At 41.0% G+C, this 23,393-nt stretch overlaps 1 protein-coding gene across 3 annotated transcripts in view; it reads left to right on the top strand.

The window, feature by feature from the left end:
- Positions 1 to 2,208: 2,208 nt before the first annotated feature.
- Positions 2,209 to 23,393, top strand: part of ZNF648 (zinc finger protein 648) — a 42,149-nt gene continuing 20,964 nt past the window's right edge. For all 3 annotated transcript variants that reach the window (XM_030207132.1, XM_030207131.1, XM_030207130.1), the window contains exons 1-2: positions 2,209 to 2,391; positions 14,688 to 14,795. The gene's annotated coding sequence lies outside the window, so the exon portion shown is untranslated. The remainder of the gene's footprint in view (positions 2,392 to 14,687; positions 14,796 to 23,393) is intronic.

Below are 23,393 nucleotides of genomic sequence, written 5' to 3'. Positions count from 1 at the left end.
GACCTATGCCCTCCAGGATACACAAATCACTCACTGGACCAGAAGGAAAAGAGAGGCGGAGGCATAGGCCTAATCTACCACTCCCACTTCATCACCGAACCCACAGTCGAGTCCATAACAACCCAACTTGAAATTACCTCATTAGAATACATAACAAATCCCTGCTTGACACCTGAACTGTGTCTTGTTTTACAGACCACTAGGTAACTGGAACGAAAGCCAGTCAAACTTCATGAACTTCATTTCAAACACTTGTGTAACTAACTCCAATATACTAGCTCTAGGAGACATCAACCTTCACCTAGAAGACCCTAACTCTACCAACGCACGCGAATGCAAGGAATTCCTCCACTCATGGGATCTTAAATGGGACAGAACCACCTTGGACAGACCACTACAAACTAAACCTATCCCTAAAATGGCGGAAAAAGGGTTCATATCGCACTCAAGAACAAAAAACCTACACCACAAGGGGCCAAATAGACCCGAACACATTCTAGCAACATATCTATATAATAAAGGCAACCCCAACGTTCTATGAAGCCTCCAGCCGGAAGTGTGAAGCGCCAGAGATATCGGTTTCCCCATGAGTGAAGGAAAACAGCCACAGCACGAATCCCAGGAAACAGTGAAGGACTCAGAGGGGGGAGGGGAGAGAGATGCCCTCACTCTCTCTGTAACACAAACACAGCACAGCAGGAAACTTAACACTGAAGGACTGGACTCGGAGGGGGGAGGGGGAGGGAGAGAGGGCAGAGGGCAGGGACACTCCCACATGCACACTCTGAAGAAAACCTTGCTAGCCCCCGTTTCATTTGCATCAGAAACGGGGCTTTTTTACTAGTATATAATAACGACTGGACAGCACAGACGGACGCCATAAACTTCCTTTCTGAATGGGATGAAAGATGTAGAAACATATTAGACAAAATAGCACCCTTACGAACAAAGGCAGTACCATGGTTCAACAACGAACTGAAAAAACTAAAAACACAAACAAGGAAGCATAAAAGACGATCACACACTCAACGCTTGGATGCAAATACATAGAAAATATAAATACGCATGCAACTATGGAACGCATTACCGAAAGTCATAAAGACAACGCACGACCATCTCAACATCCGGAAATCACTAAAGACCAATCTGTTCAAAAAGGCATACCCTATTGACCCAACTTCAGTGCCTGAATTCAGCAACACAACGAAACCAAAACTTGCAACGAACTTATATAACTCGTCCTCTCTCGTTCCTCTAATGTGTCTGTAATGCATATATCTCATTGTATTTGTTTCTTCACTGGAGGTGGTAACGCCTCACTGTACTATGTAAGCCACATTGAGCCTGCAAATAGGTGGGAAAATGTGGGGTACAAATGCAACAAATAAAAATAAATAAATATTTTTAGTACTCTTCTTTCAAACAGTTTAAAGGTTTTCATATCTGTAAACTACTTACAGGAACATGGGAGTAGTTTCTGTGTAAAACTTACTGATAGTATCTGTGAATAAAAAGTATTTCAATATTTGTTAAGAGTTCATGTGGTCATGATATATGTGTAAAGCTGTCCAGTGTCTTTGCTGCCTCTGAGAAGGGATAATGTCACCTTTGCTCTAGAGACATTATGTACAATCCTTTGTACTCTTTTTACCTGTTTATGATAGTATGTTTATCATTCATCTTAAATGAAAAAAAAATTAAATACCGTTTAAAAAAACTTGGTAAGGGGTCTTATTATTCTCATAACACGATGTCTTCTGTTATGTTACTATGTTACTGACCCAGCCTTTACCAGGAGGAAAAAAAATGTCTGCCTGACTACAACACGTGCTAGGGTGTCCTTAATAACCAGCCACTCCAATGACACACTGATTACGATTTATTATAACAAATGCTACTCAACCTTTGAAAAGTTATTCCGTTATTAAACTTCCTCTGTGTACATCCGTATGCTGCACAAGCCGGTATGTTTGAAAAATATAAGTGAGAAGCTTAAATAAAAAATGCTACCAACGAGGATGCAGCAGCTCATAGGTTTGCTTGCTTTTTTTGAGTGGCTAGATGATGACGACGGCGCGCGGGAAAGGGGAAACCGCGACTAATCAAATTGGCTTCAACTTTTTGACGTCATCCCGGCTCCTGCTTTCTTAAACCTCCTTGTTGCTAGTAAACTTTATTGGGTCTTCTTTCTCAATCTAACTTCTTCGGGCGTCCAGTCCAACCTTCTTTGGTCCAGCTCTCCTCTGAGCCTGACGCTACTTCCTGTTTCCGGCAAGGTCGCGACTATAGGACCAGGAGGAGGGCTGCCTCAGTGGGATGTTGTTGTTGTTATAGGGGACAGGGGCACCGCCGGAGAAGGAAAGCTGTAAGATTGTTAGTAGGCGACCTCAGGTATGAGTTTGACCGGGGGGGCGGGGACAAAGAGGAGAGTGTTGCAGGGACCATGGGGAGGGGAGGTTTGTTCCCCCCGATCCCGGATCCCCGAATGCATGTGAGAATGTGAGGCGCAGTCTAATACTTGTGACTTGGTATCTTTGAGGTGTGTGTAAACGCATGTTTGGGAACATTTTCGCATTAATCTGCATATATTTGCATGAAACTGGAGAACAGGGATGTAGGAATATGTCTGCAGATTTACATGTATGCATTTATTATAATGGGCGGGGATGTTGAATGTTTCCTATCCCAGTGTGCTTTGATGGTTACTATTTGGAAAGCTACATGACTTGTGGGTGGAAATTTGTAGTTTTGCCCCTTGGGAAGATACTTGTGGTAAGCCGTGTTAGTCCACTTTAAAGGTAATCATAGAAATAAAACATGGGAAAGAAAATAAGATGATACCTTTGGGATGAAGAAAGGGACGCTGACTGATGGAAAAGCACAACGGAAACTCAAAATTTCTAAAAGTTTATATTAATATAGGCAAATAATTACAGATAATATATTTGTGAATACGTCCTTCAAAATAGTGAAAACAAGCAACGATTGGTCTAGCTTCTGGTTTGTTCTGGTGTCTTCCCTGGCCACTGTGTTCTTTCAATCTGACTTTTGCTGTTAATGCTGGGCACACACTAGGCACAGATGTTCTGAACTATGCACACACTCCCCAGATTCTATATATGGCGCTTTGAATTGCATGCGTAAATTTGGGTGTGTGCCCAGTTTGAGTATGCAACTAATTGAATAACGAGCCCACTGAGTGCTGATAATTGGGCAATGACAATTAGCACTAATTGACAATTTCTGCTAACATGTTTTAGGTGTATTTTGTAAAGTGCATGTAAATTCTAGTGTATGTACTCATAAAGGGTGTGTGGCTTGTGAGGTACAAGGGCGAATCAGGGCATTCCTGCAATTTATGTGCGTTGTTATAGAATCGGGGAATCCGTGCTTAATTTACGTGTGGGGGATTTACTCCAGGTTTTATTCGTTTATGGCATTTATACCCCACATTTTCCCACACAAATTTGACTTTAATGTGGCTAACAAGCTGCAAGAAGACAGTACAAAATACATGGGCAGAAATGTAAATACATATGCAATAGAGGAAGGGGGGAGAAAAAACTAGGCATCGGCAATCAATTAACAAAACTTTTTTTTTTAAAGAGGAAAGATATCAAAACTTGTGAAAAACTAAGTAATCATGCTGGGATAATTGGTCTAAATGTTGTGCCTAAATGTAGTCATGGTTCCCAATGCTAAGCGCTATTCTGTAAACCGCATCTATCTTAAGCGTGTTCTATATATAGTGTTCAGTGTTTTAGGTTTTTTTAAGTGTCATTTTTAGAATCTAGTTCACTAACCCCCGGATTCTGTATAGTGTGCCTAGAGGTCTGCACTGAAATCCAAGTGTATTCTATTAATTACATGCATAACTTAATCGGCTTAACAAGCTCATCAGCACTGATAACAGCTCTCATCAAACAATAATGAGCACTAATTGGCAATAATTACAATTTAGGTGCACAACTTGCTAATCACATTCTGTAATGCAGTGCGCCTAACTTCTAATGCATGCATTAAAAAAGGGGTGAGGTTATGAGGGGAAATGGGCATTCCAAAATGTACACACCTAGTTATAGAATATGGCCCAGTGCACCTACATCTATGCGCCAGGATTTACACCACATTTTCGTTGATGTAAATGGAGGCACATAGTTTTAGGTGCTCAGATATCAACTATGCATATTCTGTATACAGCACCAAAATCTAGGCGCTGCTTACAGAATACACTTAGTTGGCATTGATTTCCGTGCCAATGTTTTGGGTGCCATATATAGAATCTCCCCCTAAGAGACTCATTTTCAAAGCACTTAGACTTACAAAGTTTCAAGGATACTATGCAAGTTTGTAAGTCTAAATTCTTTGTAAATACGCGTCTATTTCTTCTGCACCTTATGTAGGTTCAGGGAACCTGAAGATTTCAATATTAATCCCCTCTTTTTTCTAGGTTGTCTTGTCTGTTAGGTCTTCAAGCTTTAACGTAGTCTGTGCCTTGGCTTAAGACTATATTACACTTGGGGGGAGCCCTGAATTGTGTGTATTCCCCTCTACAGCCATAACTGCTGGACATATGGACATGTTCTATTATTAATAACAAATAGAAATAAAACATCACAAAACTCAGATGCCATCTCTGAGTTTCTTTAAAGTTCATTGGCTTCGTGTAAAATGCGATAATACTGTTCACGAAAAATATCAAACTAGAGTGTCAAAATCTTTTTATTTTAACATAGCCCTGGATGAGAGCTTTCTGAAAAGATAGTTATAATTCACAGACTCCAATGATTCCTTAGATATTAAGGGTTGAAAATTTAAAAAGTGGACCTCAAAAGTCACTGGAAAGAGATTAAAGCCTGAAATTTAGAGGAAGAAAGTAGACACTACTCTTCATCCATAGGTATGAAGTTTGAAACGTGGCATTTTATTCTTTAAGAAAGCTATAAATACACTCATGATGAAAGTTTATACAAATTGCAGACTCGCAAGCTTAGGGGTCCTTTTACTAAGCAGTGGCAAAAAGTGACCTGCGGTATTGTGGGCATGTGTTTGGCCAGTTTTTACCGCGTCTGGGAAAAGGGACTTTTTTCAGTGGGCCAGGAAAAGGGCCTGCAGTAAAACTGAAACTAGCACGTGCCTATTTATGGCCTGAGCCCTTAACTCCACCCATTGATCTAGCGGTAAGGGCTCACACGCTAAACACGCAGTGACCAGTCAGCGCTAGCCAACTATGATTATATGTTGGAAACACCGCGCTTTGGTGCTTGTCTTCCAAAGTTGGCTAATTTTTTTTTTTTTTTTTTAGATCATCAAACCATTTTTGACTGGATTTCATTCGTTTGAGGCCCTTTTACCAAGTTGCAATAAAAAGGGCCCTGTAGTAGCTGCAGCAGCCATTTTTGCCTTGCACTGAGGCCCTTTTTACTGCAATGGGTGAGAAGACTGCAAAAATACATGGCCATGCAGTAAGATTTTTTTTTTTTTTCATTTAAGATGAATGAAGGAATAGATCCACAGAAGCTTAGTGGAGATTGGATGGCAGCACCGGTAATTGTGAAGCGAAGCTAGTGCTGGGCAGACTTCTATGGTCCGTGCCCTGGAAATGGCAAGGACAAATCAAGGTCAGGTATTCATATAAAGTAGCACTTACAATGAGTTTATCTGGTTGGGCAGACTGGATGGACCATACAGGTCTTTATCTTCCATCATCTACTATGTTACTATCATAAACAGGTCAAAAGAGTACAAAGGGTTGTATATAATAATTGATGTCTCTAGAGCAAAGGTGACATTATCCCTTCTCAGAAGACAGCAAAGACACTGGTCAATTTTCATCTGACACTTGTTCAGGTCAGCAAGTCTCTCCTCATACGTCTTGTAATGCAAATCCCATACCATTCTCTTAGCTTTTCTTTGCACCGCTTCAATTCTTTTTACATCCTTAGCAAGATAGGCCTCCAAAACTGAACACAATATTCCAGGTGGGGCCTCACCAACGACTTATACAGGGGCATTAAAACCTCTTTTCTTCTGCTGGTCACACCTCTCTCTATACAGCCTAGCAACCTTCTAGCTACGGCCACCACCTTGTCACACTGTTTCTTCGCCTTCAGATCTTCAGATACTATCACCCCAAGATCCCTCTCCCCGTCCGTACATATCAGACTCTCACTGCCTAACACATATGTCTCTCGTGGATTTCTACTCCCTAAGTGCAGCACTTTGCATTTCTTCGCATTGAATTTTAATTGCCAAACCTTAGACCATTCTTCTAGCTTCCGCAGATCCTTTTTCATGTTTTCCACTCCCTCCCGGGTGTCCACTCTGTTACAAATCTTAGTATCATCTGCAAAAAGACAAACTTTACCTTCTAACCCTTTGGCAATGTCACTCACAAATATATTGAACAGAATCGGCCCCAGCACCGAGCCCTTAGGCACTCCACTACTCACCTTTCCTTCATTCGAGCGAATTCCATTAACCACCACCCTCTGGCGTCTCTCCGTCAACCAGTTCCTAATCCAGTTCACCACATTGGGTCAATTTTCAGCCTGTCAAGTTTATTCAAAAGCCTCCTGTGAGGAACCGTGTCAAAAGCTTTGCTGAAATCTAAGTAGATTACGTCTATAGCACGTCCATGATTCGATTCAATGGTCACCCTGTCAAAGAATTCAATGAGATTCGTTTGGCACGATTTACCTTTGGTAAAACCATGTTGTCTCTGATCTTGTAACTTATTGGCTTCCAGGAAATTCACTATCCTTTCTTTCAGCATCGCTTCCATTACTTTTCCAATAACCGAAGTGAAGCTTACCGGCCTGTAGTTTCCAGCTTCTTCCCTGTCACCACTCTTGTGAAGAGGGACCACATCCGCCATTCTCCAATCCCACGGAACTTCTCCCGTCTCCAAGGATTTATTAAACAAATCTTTAAGCGGACCTGCCAGAACCTCTCTGAGCTCCCTCAATATCCTGGGGTGGATCCCGTCCGGTCCCACGGCTTTGTCCACCTTTAGATTTTCAAGTTGTTCATTCATACACACACTCTCTTCAGTGAACAGTGCTCTATCCATTCCATTCTCATTCGTGCTTTTGCCAGTCAATAGCGGTCCTTCTCCAGGATTTTCTTCAGTGAAAACAGAACAAAAGTATCTATTTAGCTGTCACGTCTGTGGCCGTGACCACCCTCAGACTTACCTTGTTCCTGGGGGTCAGCTTCCTAGCTGGCTCCTGTTTCTTCTGTCTGTCCTTTCTGAGCTAGCTCTGGCTCTCTGTGCTGGCTGCATCCAGCAGCATGACACTAATTGCCTCACTATACTGCACCTGTGGGTGTTGCCTGGGTTAGCTCTCTCTCTCTCTGTGTGCTGGCTGCTTCCAGCTTGACTCTAATTGCTTCACTACACTACACCTGGGTGTAGGAAGCCTCTCTGTGTTTCACTGTGCTTTCTGCCAGCTCTGTGGTTTGTGCCTGAACAGCCTCCGTAGTTACTTAGAGATTGCTGCAGCTGTGTCTCTGGTGTTGAAGGGCTTTATTAATCACTTAGAGACTGCAGCCTTGGCCTTTGCATCGTATAAGGTCCCTGGTATACTAGAGTGCTCTGTGCACTGCTACATTGTCCAGTTCTGTGTGATTGTCTAGTGTTTGACTAGTTAGCTTGGGCACAGCCTTGCTTGGTAGCCTGTGTACAGCTTACTAGTTCTTCTGTGGTTGCTCTGTGTGAGTTCCTAGTGTTTGCCTAGTTAGCTTGGGCACTGCTCTGCTTGTTAGCTTGTGTACAGCTTCTAGGTCTCCTGAGTTTAGCCTCTGGTTTCCCCGGTGGGGTTTCCTTGGGTTCTGGAGCTTCAGCCCTAGTCTTTCCTTTGCCAGTTCTCCATGTTACTGGAGCTCCAGCCCTAGTCTTGCTATTGGTTCTGACCCTTGCCTGTACCTATCTACTGCTCTGCTAGCCGCCTGTCCAGAGACTCCTGCTTTGAACCTGACCACACCTGTCTCTGCCTATTGCCTATACTCAGATATTCTCTGCCAGCCACCTGTCCCTGCCTATTGCCTGTACTCAGATCTTCTCTGCCAGCCACCTGTCTCGGACTATTGCCTGAACCCGGACATTCCCTGCCTGCCTGTCTCACTTTAGCCTAGGTTCCTGGGAGCATGGCTGGATCCTGACTCCGGTTGTTCCTGTTGCTGGTTCCAGTTCTGGTTTTCCTGTAAGCCCTACCGGCTGCTCGAACCTGAGGGCTCAACCCTCGGGGAAAGGCAGCTAAGCGTAGGTGAAACCTACTCCAGTGTGTTCCAGTCTGGTGCGTTTCAGTCCCAAGTGTTCCAGTGCAGGACTCCAGTCCGGGGTTCCAGTCCAGCCTTGTCTCTTCTCTGCTCCGAAGGTGATCTTGCCTGCCACTGCCACTCCTCGGCCGTGGTCCAAGGACTCACGTACCCAGGGTTCCCGGGGAAGAAGCCTGACAGAATGCCAAGGTCCTCGAGAACACGACATTAGCAAATTTGCTTTTTCTTCATCATTATCTACATAGTGGTTCGCAGCATTTTTCAGTCTCGCAATTCCCTTTTTAGTCTTCCTCCTTTCACTAATATACCTAAAGAAATTTTTGTCACCCCTCCTTACCTTTCTAGCCAGTTGTTCTTCCGCTTGCTCTTTTGCCAGACGTATCTCTCTCTCTCTCGGCTTCTTTCAGTTTCATCCGGTATTCCTCTCCGTGATCATCCAGTACATTATCAGACACGTTCTTTTCCATTTGTAAGTACCAGGTCCAGTGTCGCCTGCTCTCTTATGGGTTCTGTTACCTATATATTGAAATCTCCTAGCAATAGCACTTCTCCTTTCCTTATGATTTTTGTGAATGTTTTCAATTAAGTCTTCATGTTTTTCTTTTGCCTGGAAGTTGCACCTGTATAGAACTAAGAAAAGGGGAGGAGACCTAGCCATAGTCATTTTTTGATGTAAAAATTATAGAAAAATTGCAACCTTCTCTATAAAAGATTCTTTCTTATCAAAGCCAATTCAAATATTATTAGTGTATCGGCCCCCTGGAAGTTGGGAGCAAGTGGAAGCAGTGTTCAATGCGTTTATTGCAACTGCTTGTGTCAATAATGATGACATTTTGTTGATTGGAGATGTCAACCTTCACCTTGACAATCCTACTAATCATAATACCAAGCAATTAACATACATAACATAACAAAGTAGATGACAGCAGATAAAAACCTGTATGGTCCATCCAGTCTGCCCAACAAGATAAACTCATTGTAAGTGCTACTTTATATGAAATACCTGACTTTGATTTGTCCTTGCCATTTCCAGGGCACAGACCATAGAAGTCTGCCCAGCACTAGCTTCGCTTCCCAATTACCGGTGTTGCTTGACTTTCTTCAATTGTTGCAATTCTAAACCTTCAATGGCCAATCTTCTCATGTCAAAGGTCATCAATTTGATTTTTTCCATGTTTAATCCACAATGGTTACTGATTCCTTGGTCAGATCATAGCTGCCTTACATTTACATTAAATTGGATGGAAACTACACTTAATCTTAAAACAAAAAAAGATTATCACATCTTTCAAACCAGAGATAAAATTGACCCTATAAATTTTTGATCAAATGAGCAATTTAGTCAACTGTTTTCCTCTCCTCCATCCATTGCCTTTATTTAAAAATGGAATGACACCTGTAGCATAGTTCTAGACAAGATAGCACCGATCAAAACCAAATCCAGACCTAATCTGAGGTTATTTATTTATTTATTGCATTTGTATCCCACATTTTCCCACCTATTTGCAGGCTCAATGTGGCTTACAGAGTGTGGTTATGACATAGTCTATAGGATATCAGATACAGTTTGTAATGTGCAAAGATTAAATCAGATACAATTGATAATGTGCCAAAGTTAAGTAAGGGAAGAGGTTAGATCCCTGGTACAATGTAGATTTCTTAGAAATGAAATGAAAATGCAGATGTGAAAGAATTTGGTCTAAAACTAATGCTAGTTGGATAAATTAGAAACAACTCCCTAAGAGAATACAAACATGATTTCCAAAGCTAAAATTACTTATTACTCTAAATTCATCAGCAGAACAAGAGTTAACCCTAGAAAACTATATGCTTTTAGTTAATTCATGCCTGAATACTCAACAGGTAACCTCCATAAATTAATCTGTCCCTTCAGCGGACCAATTGACTTCTTTTTTGAAAAGAAAATAATTAAAATAAAACAAGAATTGAAAAACCCTTCCATCTCATTAGAGCAATTCCTTAATTTACAAAATTAGTCACCCTTTTGCTCAGTTATGAATAGAATTTGGTTAACATTTCAGCCTATCACATCAGACCAAGTCAATCATTTCCTTCGCAGATATACCAAATCACAATGCTTGCTTGACTCCTGTCTTAATTATTTCTTGATACCAGCCCCTAAAGTTTTAATTGATCACCTACATTAAAGTCTAACTTTAATATTATTTCAGGGTATATTCCCTACTTGCAATGGTAGCATAATCTTAATTACGATCCCGAAAAATAGTCAAATTAGTATTAGTATTATTTCCAGCTACAGACCAGTGGCCTCAATACCTCTATTAGAATTTTAGAGGAGCTAATCACTCATCAGTTAATGGAATATCTTCAGCATCATTCAATTCTACATAAATATCAATCGGGTTTTGGGCCCTTGTAAAGTACTGAAACCAATCGTAGACGAGAATTAAGCTTAGGCAACAAAAGTTTTAATTCTCCAATTCAACGTGTCTAGTGCATTTGATACAGTAGATCATGACATCCTTTTAAATATTCTTGACTATTATGGAATCTGTGGAACTGTCTGGTTCTCTGGATTTTTTAAATCCAGGTCTTATCAAGTTAAACAACTGGGTACTATTTAGTCATGGGTTTCTTGTGGTCGAGTGCCACAGGGATCGCCTCTGTCACCTGTTTTGTTTAACATTATGATCTCTTTAGGCCATTTGGTAGAATCAAACGGGTTTTCAGCATTCATATATGCTGATGATGTCACAATTTATATCCCATTCATCAAAGAATTACATGAGATTGCAAACAAAATCAAAGTAGGTATCGACTTAATGGAATCCTGGGCTCTTAATTTTAAGTTGAACTTAATACTGATAAAACGAAATTTATGAGAGCAACTAGCCCTTATCACCAAATAACCATCTCAGATTTTAAGATTGATAATGTTACTGATTCTTTGAATTCAACAATGAAAATCTTGGATCTTAATTGATCAGTTTCTTCTTTGGATTGCCAAATTTCCAAAGTAGTCTCGAATGTCTTTAATTCATTGTGGAAACTTAAAAGATTAAGACCATTCTTTTAAGATCAGTCTTTTGCACTTTAGTTCAGTCATTAGTCAACCAAATTGGACTATGCAATTCAATTTATGCAGGTATTAAGCGGAGTATCTTAAGAGAACTACAAACTGCACAAATGCGGCTGCCTGCTTTTATATATAGATTGCCGTGTTACGTTAAAGCATCTCCTCTTCTTAGGATCTGCATTGGTTAGCTACCGATGAAAGAATTTCATTTAATCTTCTGTGTTATCTTACTGTCTTATATGATAGATCTCATTAAGTTATCAACCACGAATTGCCACCTCATCATCTAGAGAATATCTCATATTACATTTCCCAAGTTGTAAGAAATTAGGGCCCTGTTTAAACGCACATTAAAGATGATAATGCGGCTTAGTAAACAGGGCCCTTAACCTACAAAACTATCCATGCTGCTAATTGTTCTTACCAAAGTACCAAACTCTGCAACTCATTACCCAAGTATATCAGACACTCTGTCGATTATGTGTCATTTAGAACTTTACTTAAAGCCCACTTCTTTAGATCTGTGTTCAGCTAATATGAAAAGAAAATTTATTTTTAATAGTTGTATTCTGTATTAATGTTTTGTAATGCTTCTTCTTAATTTGTTTGGTAAGCTGCATTGAACCTGAGCTTTCTTGGGAAAATGTGGGTTAGAAATGTCATGATAAACTGAACATCTATTATTATTATTTCTTTTTCCAGATTAACCTGCAGTATCTGGGTACCGTTACTTTTGTAAGCATGTGTTGCTATTATGATGATATATTTTATACTATTGAGATTCAGCCTCTAAATCAGGGAACATAGTAGTCTAAGACAGGCCTTTCCAAAAATCTGAGATAGGGGCATCATCACCTCCATTTCTGATACTTATAGAACCCTAGAAAATGTAGGCAGAAAAGACCATATGGCCTATCCAGTCTGCCCATCCATGACATCTACTCTCCCTTTCACTCCATAGAGATCCTGTGTACTTGTCCTAAGCTCTCTTGACTTCAGATACTGTTTTCATCTCCACACTTCACCGGGAGGCCATCCACGAATTCATCACCCTTTCAGTGAAGAAGTATTTCCTCAGTTACTTCTGAGTCTATCCCCTTTCACTTTCATCCTATTCCCCCTTGTTCCGAGCTTCCTTTCAGTTGAAAGAGATTCACTTCCTGTGCATTATGCATATAGGTATTTAAATGCTCTATACTCCTACCTCCCCTTTCCAGCCTATTCCAAAGTATACACGTTGAGATCTTTGTCTGTTCCCGTATGGTTTAGGCCTCTCTGTGCAGCCTTGTATCCCTCTGGCCTTGCTGCCTTATCACATTGTTTCAGGCTATGTGGGTCTTAAAAAAAAAAAAAGAGTCTTTGTAATACTAAGACAAAACACCTCCATTTCTCCTTTGTTTGAAAAGCTTTGATTTTGGCAAACATTACAAAAAAACTTTTTTGCTAGCCTGGGCATGTAAATAATATATACTGTTTTGAATGCCAAAATAATAAATAATTACTGGACAGTGGTGCAAGGATGACCAGGCTGGTGGCAAAAATATGGGAAACACCTAAATGCCCAGAGGAAGAATGACGACATGCAAGCCTTGGTATGTCACAAAGTTGTCATTATGGGCTAGATTATAAGCAGGTATGGCACTGTAAAAATCGCGCGCCCAATTAGAATACACCTAGGCATATTCTATAAGCTACACCTAAAGTTAGGTGTGGTTATAGAATACACCTAGTGCCCATCTATTCAACTAATTTAATTGCACGGATTATGCCAAGTAAAATTGGTGTAAATGCTGACGACTAAGTTGAGTGCAGAGCGGGGTGTATTCTATTTCAGCTCACATAGATTTTAGAAACGCCCATGACCACACACCCCCTTTTCAGTCTGCATCTTAGAATTTAAGTGCAGAATTTTCAAAATACGCTTAGCAAGTTCTGTGCTAATTCTAATTAATGCCAATTAGTGAAAATAATGCGTGAAGTGGCAAATATCAGTGCTGATTGGGCTTGTTAAGAAAATTAAGTGCATGTGCAACTCAGAATACAACCTGATTTGCGCGCACAACTCCGGTTCTGCACTATATAGAATCTGTGGGTATATGGCTTTGATAACATTCCTGAATGCTACTAAGTTGGCATCAGTTGAGTTGGAGGTAATAGAGCAGACTGAATAAACCAACCCAATGAGTCAGTTTTTGGCCCAGAGTTTGCTTCCCTCTGGTATTAATAGTGTGTAAGAGATGCATGTTCTTATAGTCAGATGTTCTGGTATGAGACTGAAAGGGGGGGTAGATTCAGGACTAAGGCAAGAGCATTTCTTGACAGCACAGATGGTAGATGACATAAAATATCCTTCAGTAAAGGCACAAAGAGTATCAGAATTTGAGAAAATGTAAGGTGAGCACAGTTCCTTGGAAGTGAGGGTAAAACAGGACCTTGGATCTCTTCTAGTAATAATGTAAATGAACTCCATCATCTGTTTCTGTGTTTAAATGACCATGAGGGGCATAATCAAAAGGGACGTCCAAGTTTTGTTGAGGACGTCCTCGCAAAACGTCCCGATGGAGGGGCGGGGAAACCTGTATTATCAAAACAAGATGGGCGTCCATCTTTTGTTTTGATAATAAGGTCAGGGACGTCCAAATCTTGAAATTTAGGTTGTCCTTAGAGATGGGCGTCCCTAGACTTGGTCGTTCTGATTTTCGGCGATAATGGAAACAAGGGCGCCCATCTCAGAAACGACCAAATGCAAGCCCTTTGGTCATGGGAGGAGCCAGCAGTCGTAGTGCACTGGTCCCCCTGACATGACAGGACACCAACTGGGCACCCTAGGGGACACTGCAGTGGACTTCATAAATTGCTCCCAGGATGGGACCTGAGTATGACATCTGAGGCTGGCAAGACATATTTTGAAGATGTTTTTTGAGGGTGGGAGGGAAGTTAGTAGTACCAATGGGGGAGTAAGGGGAGGTAATCCCGATCCTCGGGTGGTCATCGGTCAGTTTCTGGCACCCTTTTGTGGCTTGGTCGTAAGAAAAACACGACCAGGTAAAGTCATCTAAGTGTTCGTCAGGGATGTCCTTTTTTTTCTTTTTCCCATTGTGGGTGAGGACGTCCAAGTGTTAGGCACGCCCAAGTCCCGCCTTCGCTACGCCTCCGACACAGCCCATAAACTTTGGCCAATCCCTGCAACAGAAAGCAGTTGGGGACTGCCAAAATCGGCTTTCGATTATACCAATTTGGATGACCCTGTGAGAAGGACGTCCATCTTCCGATTTGTGTCAAAAGATGGGCATCCTTCCCTTTCGAAATAAGCCTGCATGTAATTTGGATGGATATTTTTTTTTCTCAGCTCTTATGTGATATAGAGCACCAGAGTTGACGAGCATCAGACAAAGGTATCTGCTAGAGGCCGACTGGAATCCTTCTCCTCTGATCTATGTGACAGAAAAGAAAACAAGTAAGCAAAACTCATATTTTTTGAAAACTATGGAAAGTGCTGATGCTTCTGAAGATAGCAGACCAGCTGAGCCCAGGTTCAGAACACCAATATCTTTGTTCCAACAGCATTAAAAAAAAAAATGCTTGGCTTACTCTTACATAAGTACATAAGTACAATAAGTAGTGCCATACTGGGAAAGACCAAAGGTCCATCTAGCCCAGCATCTGTCACCGACAGTGGCCAATCCAGGTCAAGGGCACCTGGCACGCTGCCCCCAAACGTAAAAACATTCCAGACAAGTTATACCTAAAAATGCGGGAATTTTTCCAAGTCCATTTAATAGCGGTCTATGGACTTGTCCTTTAGGAATCTATCTAACCCCTTTTTTAACTCCGTCAAGCTAACCGCCGTACCACGTTCTCCGGCAACGAATTCCAGAGTCTAATTACACGTTGGTGAGAAAAATTTTCTCCGATTCGTTTTTAAATTTACCACACTGTAGCTTCAACTCATGCCCTCTAGTCCTAGTATTTTTGGATAGCCGTGAACAGTCGCTTCACATCCCACCCGATCCCATTCCACTCATTATTTTATACACTTCTATCATATCTCCCCTCAGCCGTCTCTTCTCCAAGCTATGTCAACAGTGTAATACAACATTAGTCATAACAGCATGGCCATGTACTCCAGACTTTCCTTCTAGTCTCTGTGTCACTCTGTGCTTTTTTCCTCCTGGGCTCTGCCCTCCGTTTCTTCTTCTCTATACCTGTCAAGGTAGGCTGGAACTTGTTGGTCGGCTTTAAGATGGACTGGGGATCTCTGGTATGCTCTTTTCAGAGGCTCTAATTTAGATGTTAGATCTCCACGAGAGGTTGCATGGGGACAGAAATCCAACCTGACCCTATCGTCCCCACTGATCTAACCTGTCACCACAAGTAATCTCCTCCATCCCAGCCCCTGGACCCCCACAGTTCACCTTGCTTCCCCTCCCACCCCAAGAAAGGTTCCTGCATGAAATATTTATTTTTATTATCTGTGAAAAACCACTTGTCCCTGAAACCATGCTCAAAACAGAATAATCAATTTGTACAAAAGAGATGAGATGACAATGTGATTCACTGTGCCCCAATGAAAGGGAGCGTTAATTTTAATTCCAATCTTATAACCACCAGGCTTCCAAGCAGATTACAACAACAGTTAAGATGAAACCCATCAGTAAATAGGATATACTGACTGAAATTTGGCCATGTATTACTGTATTGGATAGACCAATGTAGAACTTAGCACAAAATACAGCCCTAATTAATGCCTGTTTCGATCAGCAATAATTTTTGAAGCTGTTTTAGTGATAATCAGTTTTTATTTCATGATATTTATATCTACATATGGGAAGCTTTCAAATAAATTAAAAAGCTGTCAAAAACAAAACAACTTTTGTTCACACCCTTTAAGGCACTGCCTACCAACTGGAACAGGTTTTAGACTTTTTTACAGATGGACCGCTCATAGGCTGTCCCTTATTTCTAAAAATTTCTTGCTTTTGTTTTCAGTAGGTTTGCTATTATTTTGGGTGAACAAGTGTGGTGGCAATCTCCGCCTACTGGCTTCAACCCACATAATGGGCTAGATAGCCTGTACCGTCTCCTATTCTCAATTCTAACCTCCTTGCTCCATTGTTCCCTCCTCCACTGCACGTGCACTCTGCATCCACCTCCCCTCCAGCCCTGGTTGCTCTCCACGTACATACCTGAAGTCACCCTGGTGGTCTAGTGGCTTCCTTCGGTGCAGGAAAAAATCCCCACTCTTTCCTGCCTGCTCCACTGATCTGTCTCGCTGTCGCCGCTTGTTTAAAATAGCTGCTGAGACTTCAAGCGGTGGCCTTGGCAAGCCACCGCTTGAAGTCTTGGCAGACATTTTAAACAAGCAGCAGCAAGGGATCAGTGGAGTGGGCAGGAAAGTGTGGAGACCTTTCCTGCCCTGAAGCAAGCCACTAAACAACCAGGGTGATCTTAAGTAGGTGCAGGGCAAGAAAGCAAAGCTCCATTAGTTTATGGTTCCTCGGGAACCCTGCAGAACCCACGTCTGTCCCTGTGGGATCCCCGTGGACCTCGGTCCATCCCCACGGGATCCCCGCAGGATTCCTGCTATCCCTGTTCCTGTGCAGCTCTCTACTTAGAAATGACTTTGTAACCCTTTCCAGACGTGTTTCAGCAGCTTTTGTTTCTAATCGCTTCTGTAAATTTCATTTGATTGTGACATAGGGTTCTTTTAGAAACTTTGTGGTGACTACTTGGTGAGGCTATATATATATATATATATATATATGCTGAGGTTTAGATTCAACAGGGCTGCTGCAATCAAACCTGTTTGTGTTCAATCAGCTGATTAAATTTGGTCAGTTGGTTGAGTAAGTAAGAGGGCAGTTACATTTTTATATGAGTGAATGAATGCGTGTAGTAATTAAAAAATTATCCCCCTGATACTCAGCTGCTGGCAGTGAGCGCCCACTGCTAGCATTATTCCTGGATATTTCATGCTGGGCCCTGTCCGGGCTTCGGTATTGATTTTTTTTTTTTTTTTTTTTTAAGCTGGCTAACGTATAGCTGCTTAAGTCAATATTCAGCCCTTGTACACATAAGCCAGACTACTTAAAGATAGGACTGCTATTTATGCGGCCTGATTTAAGCAGTTACTTATGTTGTGAGAGGCTGAATATTGGCACTTAACCCGACTCTGCCCCTAGAATACCCACAAGTTAGCTGATTTTTGAATTTGTCACTGTCATTGTCCATTGGAGATAACTGGTTAAGTACCACTGACAATAACCGGATAGCCGCAGACAAGAGGTTTAACTGGTCAGTGGCCATTTCCAGCCAGTTAATCATTTTGAATATAGGCTGGTGTGTTTACTCACGTTTCCTTTAGAAACATGACGGGCAGATTAAGGCCAGATGGCCCATCCAGTCTGCCCATCTGCAGCATCCACTGTCTCCTCCTCTCCCCAAGAGATCCCAAGTGCCTGTCCCACGCTTTCTTGAATTCAACACAGACTTTGTCTCCACCACCTCCACCTGGATGTTATTCCTTGCATCCACTCCCGCCAACCTTTCAGTAAACAAGTATTTCCTTAGATTAATCTTGAGCCTATAACCTCTTAACTTTATCCTATGCCAACTCATGTCAGAGTTTTCCTTCATTTGAAAAAGGCTTACCTCATGTGCATTAATGCCATGGACATATTAAACGTCTATCATATCCCCTTTCTCCCACCTTTCTTCCAGAGTATACATATTGAGGCTGTAAGTCTGTCCCCATATGCTTTGACAGAGACCACTGACCAGTTTTGTCATCGCCCTCTGTACCGACTCCATCCTGTTTATATCTTTTTGAAGATGCGGTCTTCAGAATTGCACACAGTTTTCTAACTGGGGCCTCACAAGAGACTTGTACAAGGGCAGTATCATTTTTTTTTTCCTACTTGCCATTCCCATCCCTGTGTACCTGACAATCCTTCTGGCTTTGACCATCACCTTTTTCTGCATGTTTGGCCACCTTAAGATCATCAGATAAGATCATCCACAAGTCCTGGCTCTTCTTTTGTACACAGAATTATTTCACCCCTTATACCGTTCCTTTGGATTTTTGCAGTCCAAATGTATGACCCTGCATTTTTTAGCACTAAATCTTAGTTGCCAATTTCTGTACCATTCTTCAAGCTTCGCTAGATCCCTTCTCATGCCATCTACACCCTCTGGGGTATCTACCCTATTACAAAGTTTGATATCATCCGCAAAAACACAAACCTTACTAGACAGTCCTTCTGCAATATCACTGACAAAGATGTTAAAAAGAGCCAGCCCAGTGACGGATCCCTGCGGCACACCACTGATAACATCATTTTCCTCAGAGCGAACTCCATTCACCACTATCCTCTGTCTCCTTCCACTTAACCAGTTTTTAACCCAGTCATTCACTTTAGGGCCCATACGGAGGGCAAGCAGTTTAATGTTACCTTTTGTTTAAAGATCAGAAACCATTCAGTGTGATATATATGAAATAATAGGGGAAATCAGTGGTGGGGGGAGTACTTTTTCACATCACTCTATATGTTTTTTGTTACAAGACATTCCGGCCCTTTTTGCCTTTTTTTCTGTTTTATACTCTTGTCTATTTTGATGTACCTTTTCTATAGCAGTGCATCTGTGTTGCTCCAGAAAACCTTACTGCCCAAGGCATGCCCTTTGTACAACTTGCTGGCCAGAAAATGCTGCTACACAAGTTGTAACTTATCTCCTGAGGCCTAATGCGCTACCTTGGTGAGTCTACCAAGCCAGACTGGCTCCCACAGATAGGAGAGCCAAACTCAAATCCTTCGTGCTAGATTGATTTGCAAGTTGACCTTAATTCTTTATAGTTTTGAATGCAATGTTTGTTTGAGCTATTGGAGTACAAGTACCTAAATATTTCATCATTGTTGGATTCTTTGAGTAGTATTAATGATGTTTTAGGCATCATCCAAAGACATTGTTAGGACTTCTGGGTTTCCTTGTAGCATGTGATAAGTTTAATTGTCAGAGTTATTAATTGTGCTGAATCAGATAAAAATATATGTGCTGCACTTCACATAATATTTGGAGTATGACTGAGTGTGGTGGTTGTTGTTGTTAAAGGGGCAATTACATTGACAATCAAGGATCCTAAGAAGCTGTCATCATCCTCCCTACTGGCTGTGCCATTGTCAGCTGGTCAACGGGGAAACATTTTCAAACATGCCTGGTGCCAGATCAGAATGATTGTAGCGATTTTATTTATTTATTTCTGACATTTATATCCCACAATATTCCCGCCCAAGGGCAGGCTCAATGTGGCGTACAATAATTAATAAGCAAACAATAGTACAGTAGTACAAAATACAGTAGACAAGGTCACAGGTGGGAGAGAGAAATGACTGATGAAGAAAAGGAGAGAGGGTAGGTGATAAGTTATCACAGAGTGAGCTATGGGCTAAAAGGGCGTGGCAAAGGCATAATTTATCTTTCGGAAATAATGTGGCCTGCCAAAGTGGCTTGATTGCTAAGGGACCTGATGAATGTACATAAATCGGGACATCTGCTTCTTACTCACTAGCAGTAACCCACTAGTGTGTTTCTGCCAGTTACCACAGGGTGGACTAGCACCTTTGCAGACAGACTTGTACAGGAGCTGGGAGGCCAAAAGCCATCTTGGTTGTGGTTGCCAGTGGTTTGCACCAAGTTTATGTGGGTTCCACACTCGCATATGAACTATACTATAGCACTGATCCATGCATACTTGATAAAAGAAAACCCATTTCACGGTGCTTTTAAAAGATCTTACGAAAAACGGTGGAGATGACCAACAAAACACAATGATGCAATAATAACTTTAATGATTGTCTTCTACTGGACTCAGCACGGACCATAATTTTGGCTAAATGGCCTGCATCAAGAGTCTACTCAAAACAACAAATTCAAATCACGCACATATTTATTTAATATATATATTTATTTATTTATTTATTCATTCATTCTGTGTCCCACTGTTATCCAAACGCAAGTTTTGGTTCAAAGTTGCTTACAGTTATTGAAATTATAGTGATGTATGTGGCTTACGATTTTCAGTAGACAGTGTTACATTGGTGTGTTATGATTACAAAGTGGTATAGCACATTGGTATCGTGTGTGGTTAACTATAGAATTTTGAAAAGTTAGGTCTTTAGTTCTTTTCTGAAATGGAGATAGTTGTGGTGCTTGTGATCTTGGGTATTGAGTTCCACCATTTAGATCCAGATACCTAAATCTAGCTGTATAGATGGATTTCTGTTATGTTTCTGCAGTTTGGTAGGTGAAGTAGTATTTAAGTTGTGTTTGGATTTGGTACGTTTGTTGATTGATTTGTGAAGTTTTGATAGGAAGTGGGATTGTGTGGACTGGGATAGAACCAGGAATTTGGTTTTATCTTTATTTAGTTTGAAAGCATATAAATATTGAAATGAAATGAATACAGTTACAAACATAAAATATAAATATCTAAAACATAACATTATAAGATCATCATATCTGTTATACAAGGTTCACTAGAATTGCTTACACCTTCAGAATTGAAGAAATAACAATGCAACTTCCTTGATTTTCATCAACTCAGTTGGAATAACCCTAGCAGTATTTGTCATCTGTTTCATTTATATTATAGATTAGCTTTCCAGTTTTCAGCCCAAGGTGGTTTTATGACCATTCTTTTTCAGGTATGGTAAGTCCCTACCTAAGGAGCTTACAGTGGTAAGGAGTTACCTGAGGCAGTGGGAGGTCACATAGCTTTCCCAAGATCACAAGGAATATCAGTAGGAGAGTGGGCTTTGAGGCTTGATTTTGCTGTTTGCTGCCTATTATTCTAACAGGAGACAATTTGTTTTCCAAGTGGGCCACCCGCTCTCCTTCCTTCTGTCTGTTATCAATGTACAATCAGTTGTTATTGAATAATACGTTAAAATGTTCTAGCATGCATGCAGTAAGTTGAATAGTTTTTCAGAAAAATAAGTTCAAATTTGTATTTCTTGTGAGCTCACTCTTTTATATATGTGTACACCTGGTTTAGGTGGATCCTAGTGCCTGCCCTGAGGAGTGGAAACTGGAATTTTGGAATAATAGCAAAGCATATAACTTGTAGCAAAACTATATGCAAAGTCTGTCCCTCTTCTTCACTCTTCTAACAGTTGAAATACTTTACTCCTAAGCTTTACTACCAAGTGGCAGAAGTCACACAGTTCAGTGTACCCTGTGCTAACAAGATGATCAGTGCTGTTTACAGTTAATACTTATTGATCAGCAGGTAGTTGAGTAGAGACACAGTGGCTCTTATCTAGTGCTGTTTACAATTAATACTTATTGATTAGCAGGTAGTTGAGTAGAGACACAGTGGCTCTTATCTTTTTAGAGGTCCTATTACTTGTACCAGAACTCCTGGTAAATCATGATGGGTGCGTTAAAGTTGTTATCTCTCAGCTGAAATCACAGGATGGTGACCCAAGTGCCTTATTAGGAATTCACACCAAAAGTCCAGTCTTTCTACTTTTCTCCCATTTATTTCCTTCTGTTCTCCATTATTAGAGGGGTTCCAGACCCTCAAATCAGGAAGAGCAGTGGTCCTGGCACCTGCACACTTCAAAACTGTCTCCTGGCACACAGTTCTCGGTTAATCAGAACGATTCAGCTATTGTATTTGTTGGCAAGGCGACCGTGTCTTTAAATTGGTTAGGACAGAGAGATTCAAGGCAGTTGTCCTTCTACTTTAGATGTTACATGAACCACAAGGCTTGTGGACAGGGCGCCTGATTGTTCAGATATCCTCTTCTGTTTTCCTGTGAATCTTTAGGCTGCAGAGGTACCCTGATTTCTTTGCAATGTACAAGGCAGCAACTTTCCAGGTACTGGTTTCTTGCACTTCTCTATCACTTCAGTGCCTTTGTATGTGGTAATCTGGGTGACTAAGTAAGGCTGTTATTATTTCTGAGTGGCTTATAATTTATTTCTGAATCCTACATTGTTCAAACTTAGCAAGAAAGTTCTCCTCACAGACCAAGGGTCAGAGGTGAAAGATTCAAACTTAAGACCACTGTTACTGGGTAGGATGTCTATTTTGTAGTTAGAGGAGGGTCTCTGCTGCCACCAGAGCCATCCCACTGATTATTCTAGACAGCTTGTTCTACAACTTTCCTGGGCCTTCTACCCTTTTCTGGAAAGGTAGGAAGTTAGAAAGTACTCTCAAAGGACACATGAGGAGGTCAGACATAAAGCTTTATTCTATTGGTGGATTTTCATAGCAGCATTAAGGACAACTGCACCATCTCTAAGAAAGAAAATGACTCTGAAGAATCAGGTGACATCATCACTGATGAATTCCTCATGTTGTTACATATCTTTACGTAGCATCCTCAAACTAGCCAAGCAATTGCACTAACCTCAATGGATTTCCATTGTTGCCTTGTGTAGGACTTGTAAGGTCATTTTAAAGCTCCAAGAACTGTAATTTTTCTGAAATGCATTCTAGTATTCAAATGATTTGGTGCTTCTTGAGGAACCGATACAAGTTTTCCCAGCAGTAGGCTCTCTGATGCCATGGCAACATTTCATTGACTAATTGCACAGGCTCCAAAATATTTTCTTACACAATGATATTCTTATTAGAAAATGATACAAGTACATTCTACTGGGGTATCCAGTCTAGGACAGTCAAAAATTGATGAAATAGGCAGGGAGACTCAGTTTAAATTTTTCATAACGGGGATAATCATTTAAAGTGCCTAGTTATAGTCTATTTATAAAGACACAGTGGTCCATTTGCCTTTATAAAATACTAAGGGTAACTGGTAGAAATCACAGCAAGATTGAAGCCATGGACACTTTTATGCCAGCTCAAGATGTAACCATATGTAACATGTTCTCTGCCCAAAACTTCTGTATACAGGTGGCGCCCTGTTTGTTCAATAGATATTAAAAAAAAAAAAAAAAAAAGCAGCACTTGTACATGTGGAAAAGTTTTATGAAATTTACCCCTTTTTAGATACTTGTCACCAGTGGTGTGCTGGTAAAATTTTTAACA

Source organism: Microcaecilia unicolor, chromosome 6 (assembly GCF_901765095.1).
Source record: "Microcaecilia unicolor chromosome 6, aMicUni1.1, whole genome shotgun sequence".
Classification (NCBI taxonomy): Eukaryota; Metazoa; Chordata; class Amphibia; order Gymnophiona; family Siphonopidae; genus Microcaecilia; species Microcaecilia unicolor.
The sequence above is the reverse complement of the archived record's forward strand: the minus strand, read 5'-3'. Positions and strand labels throughout refer to the sequence as shown.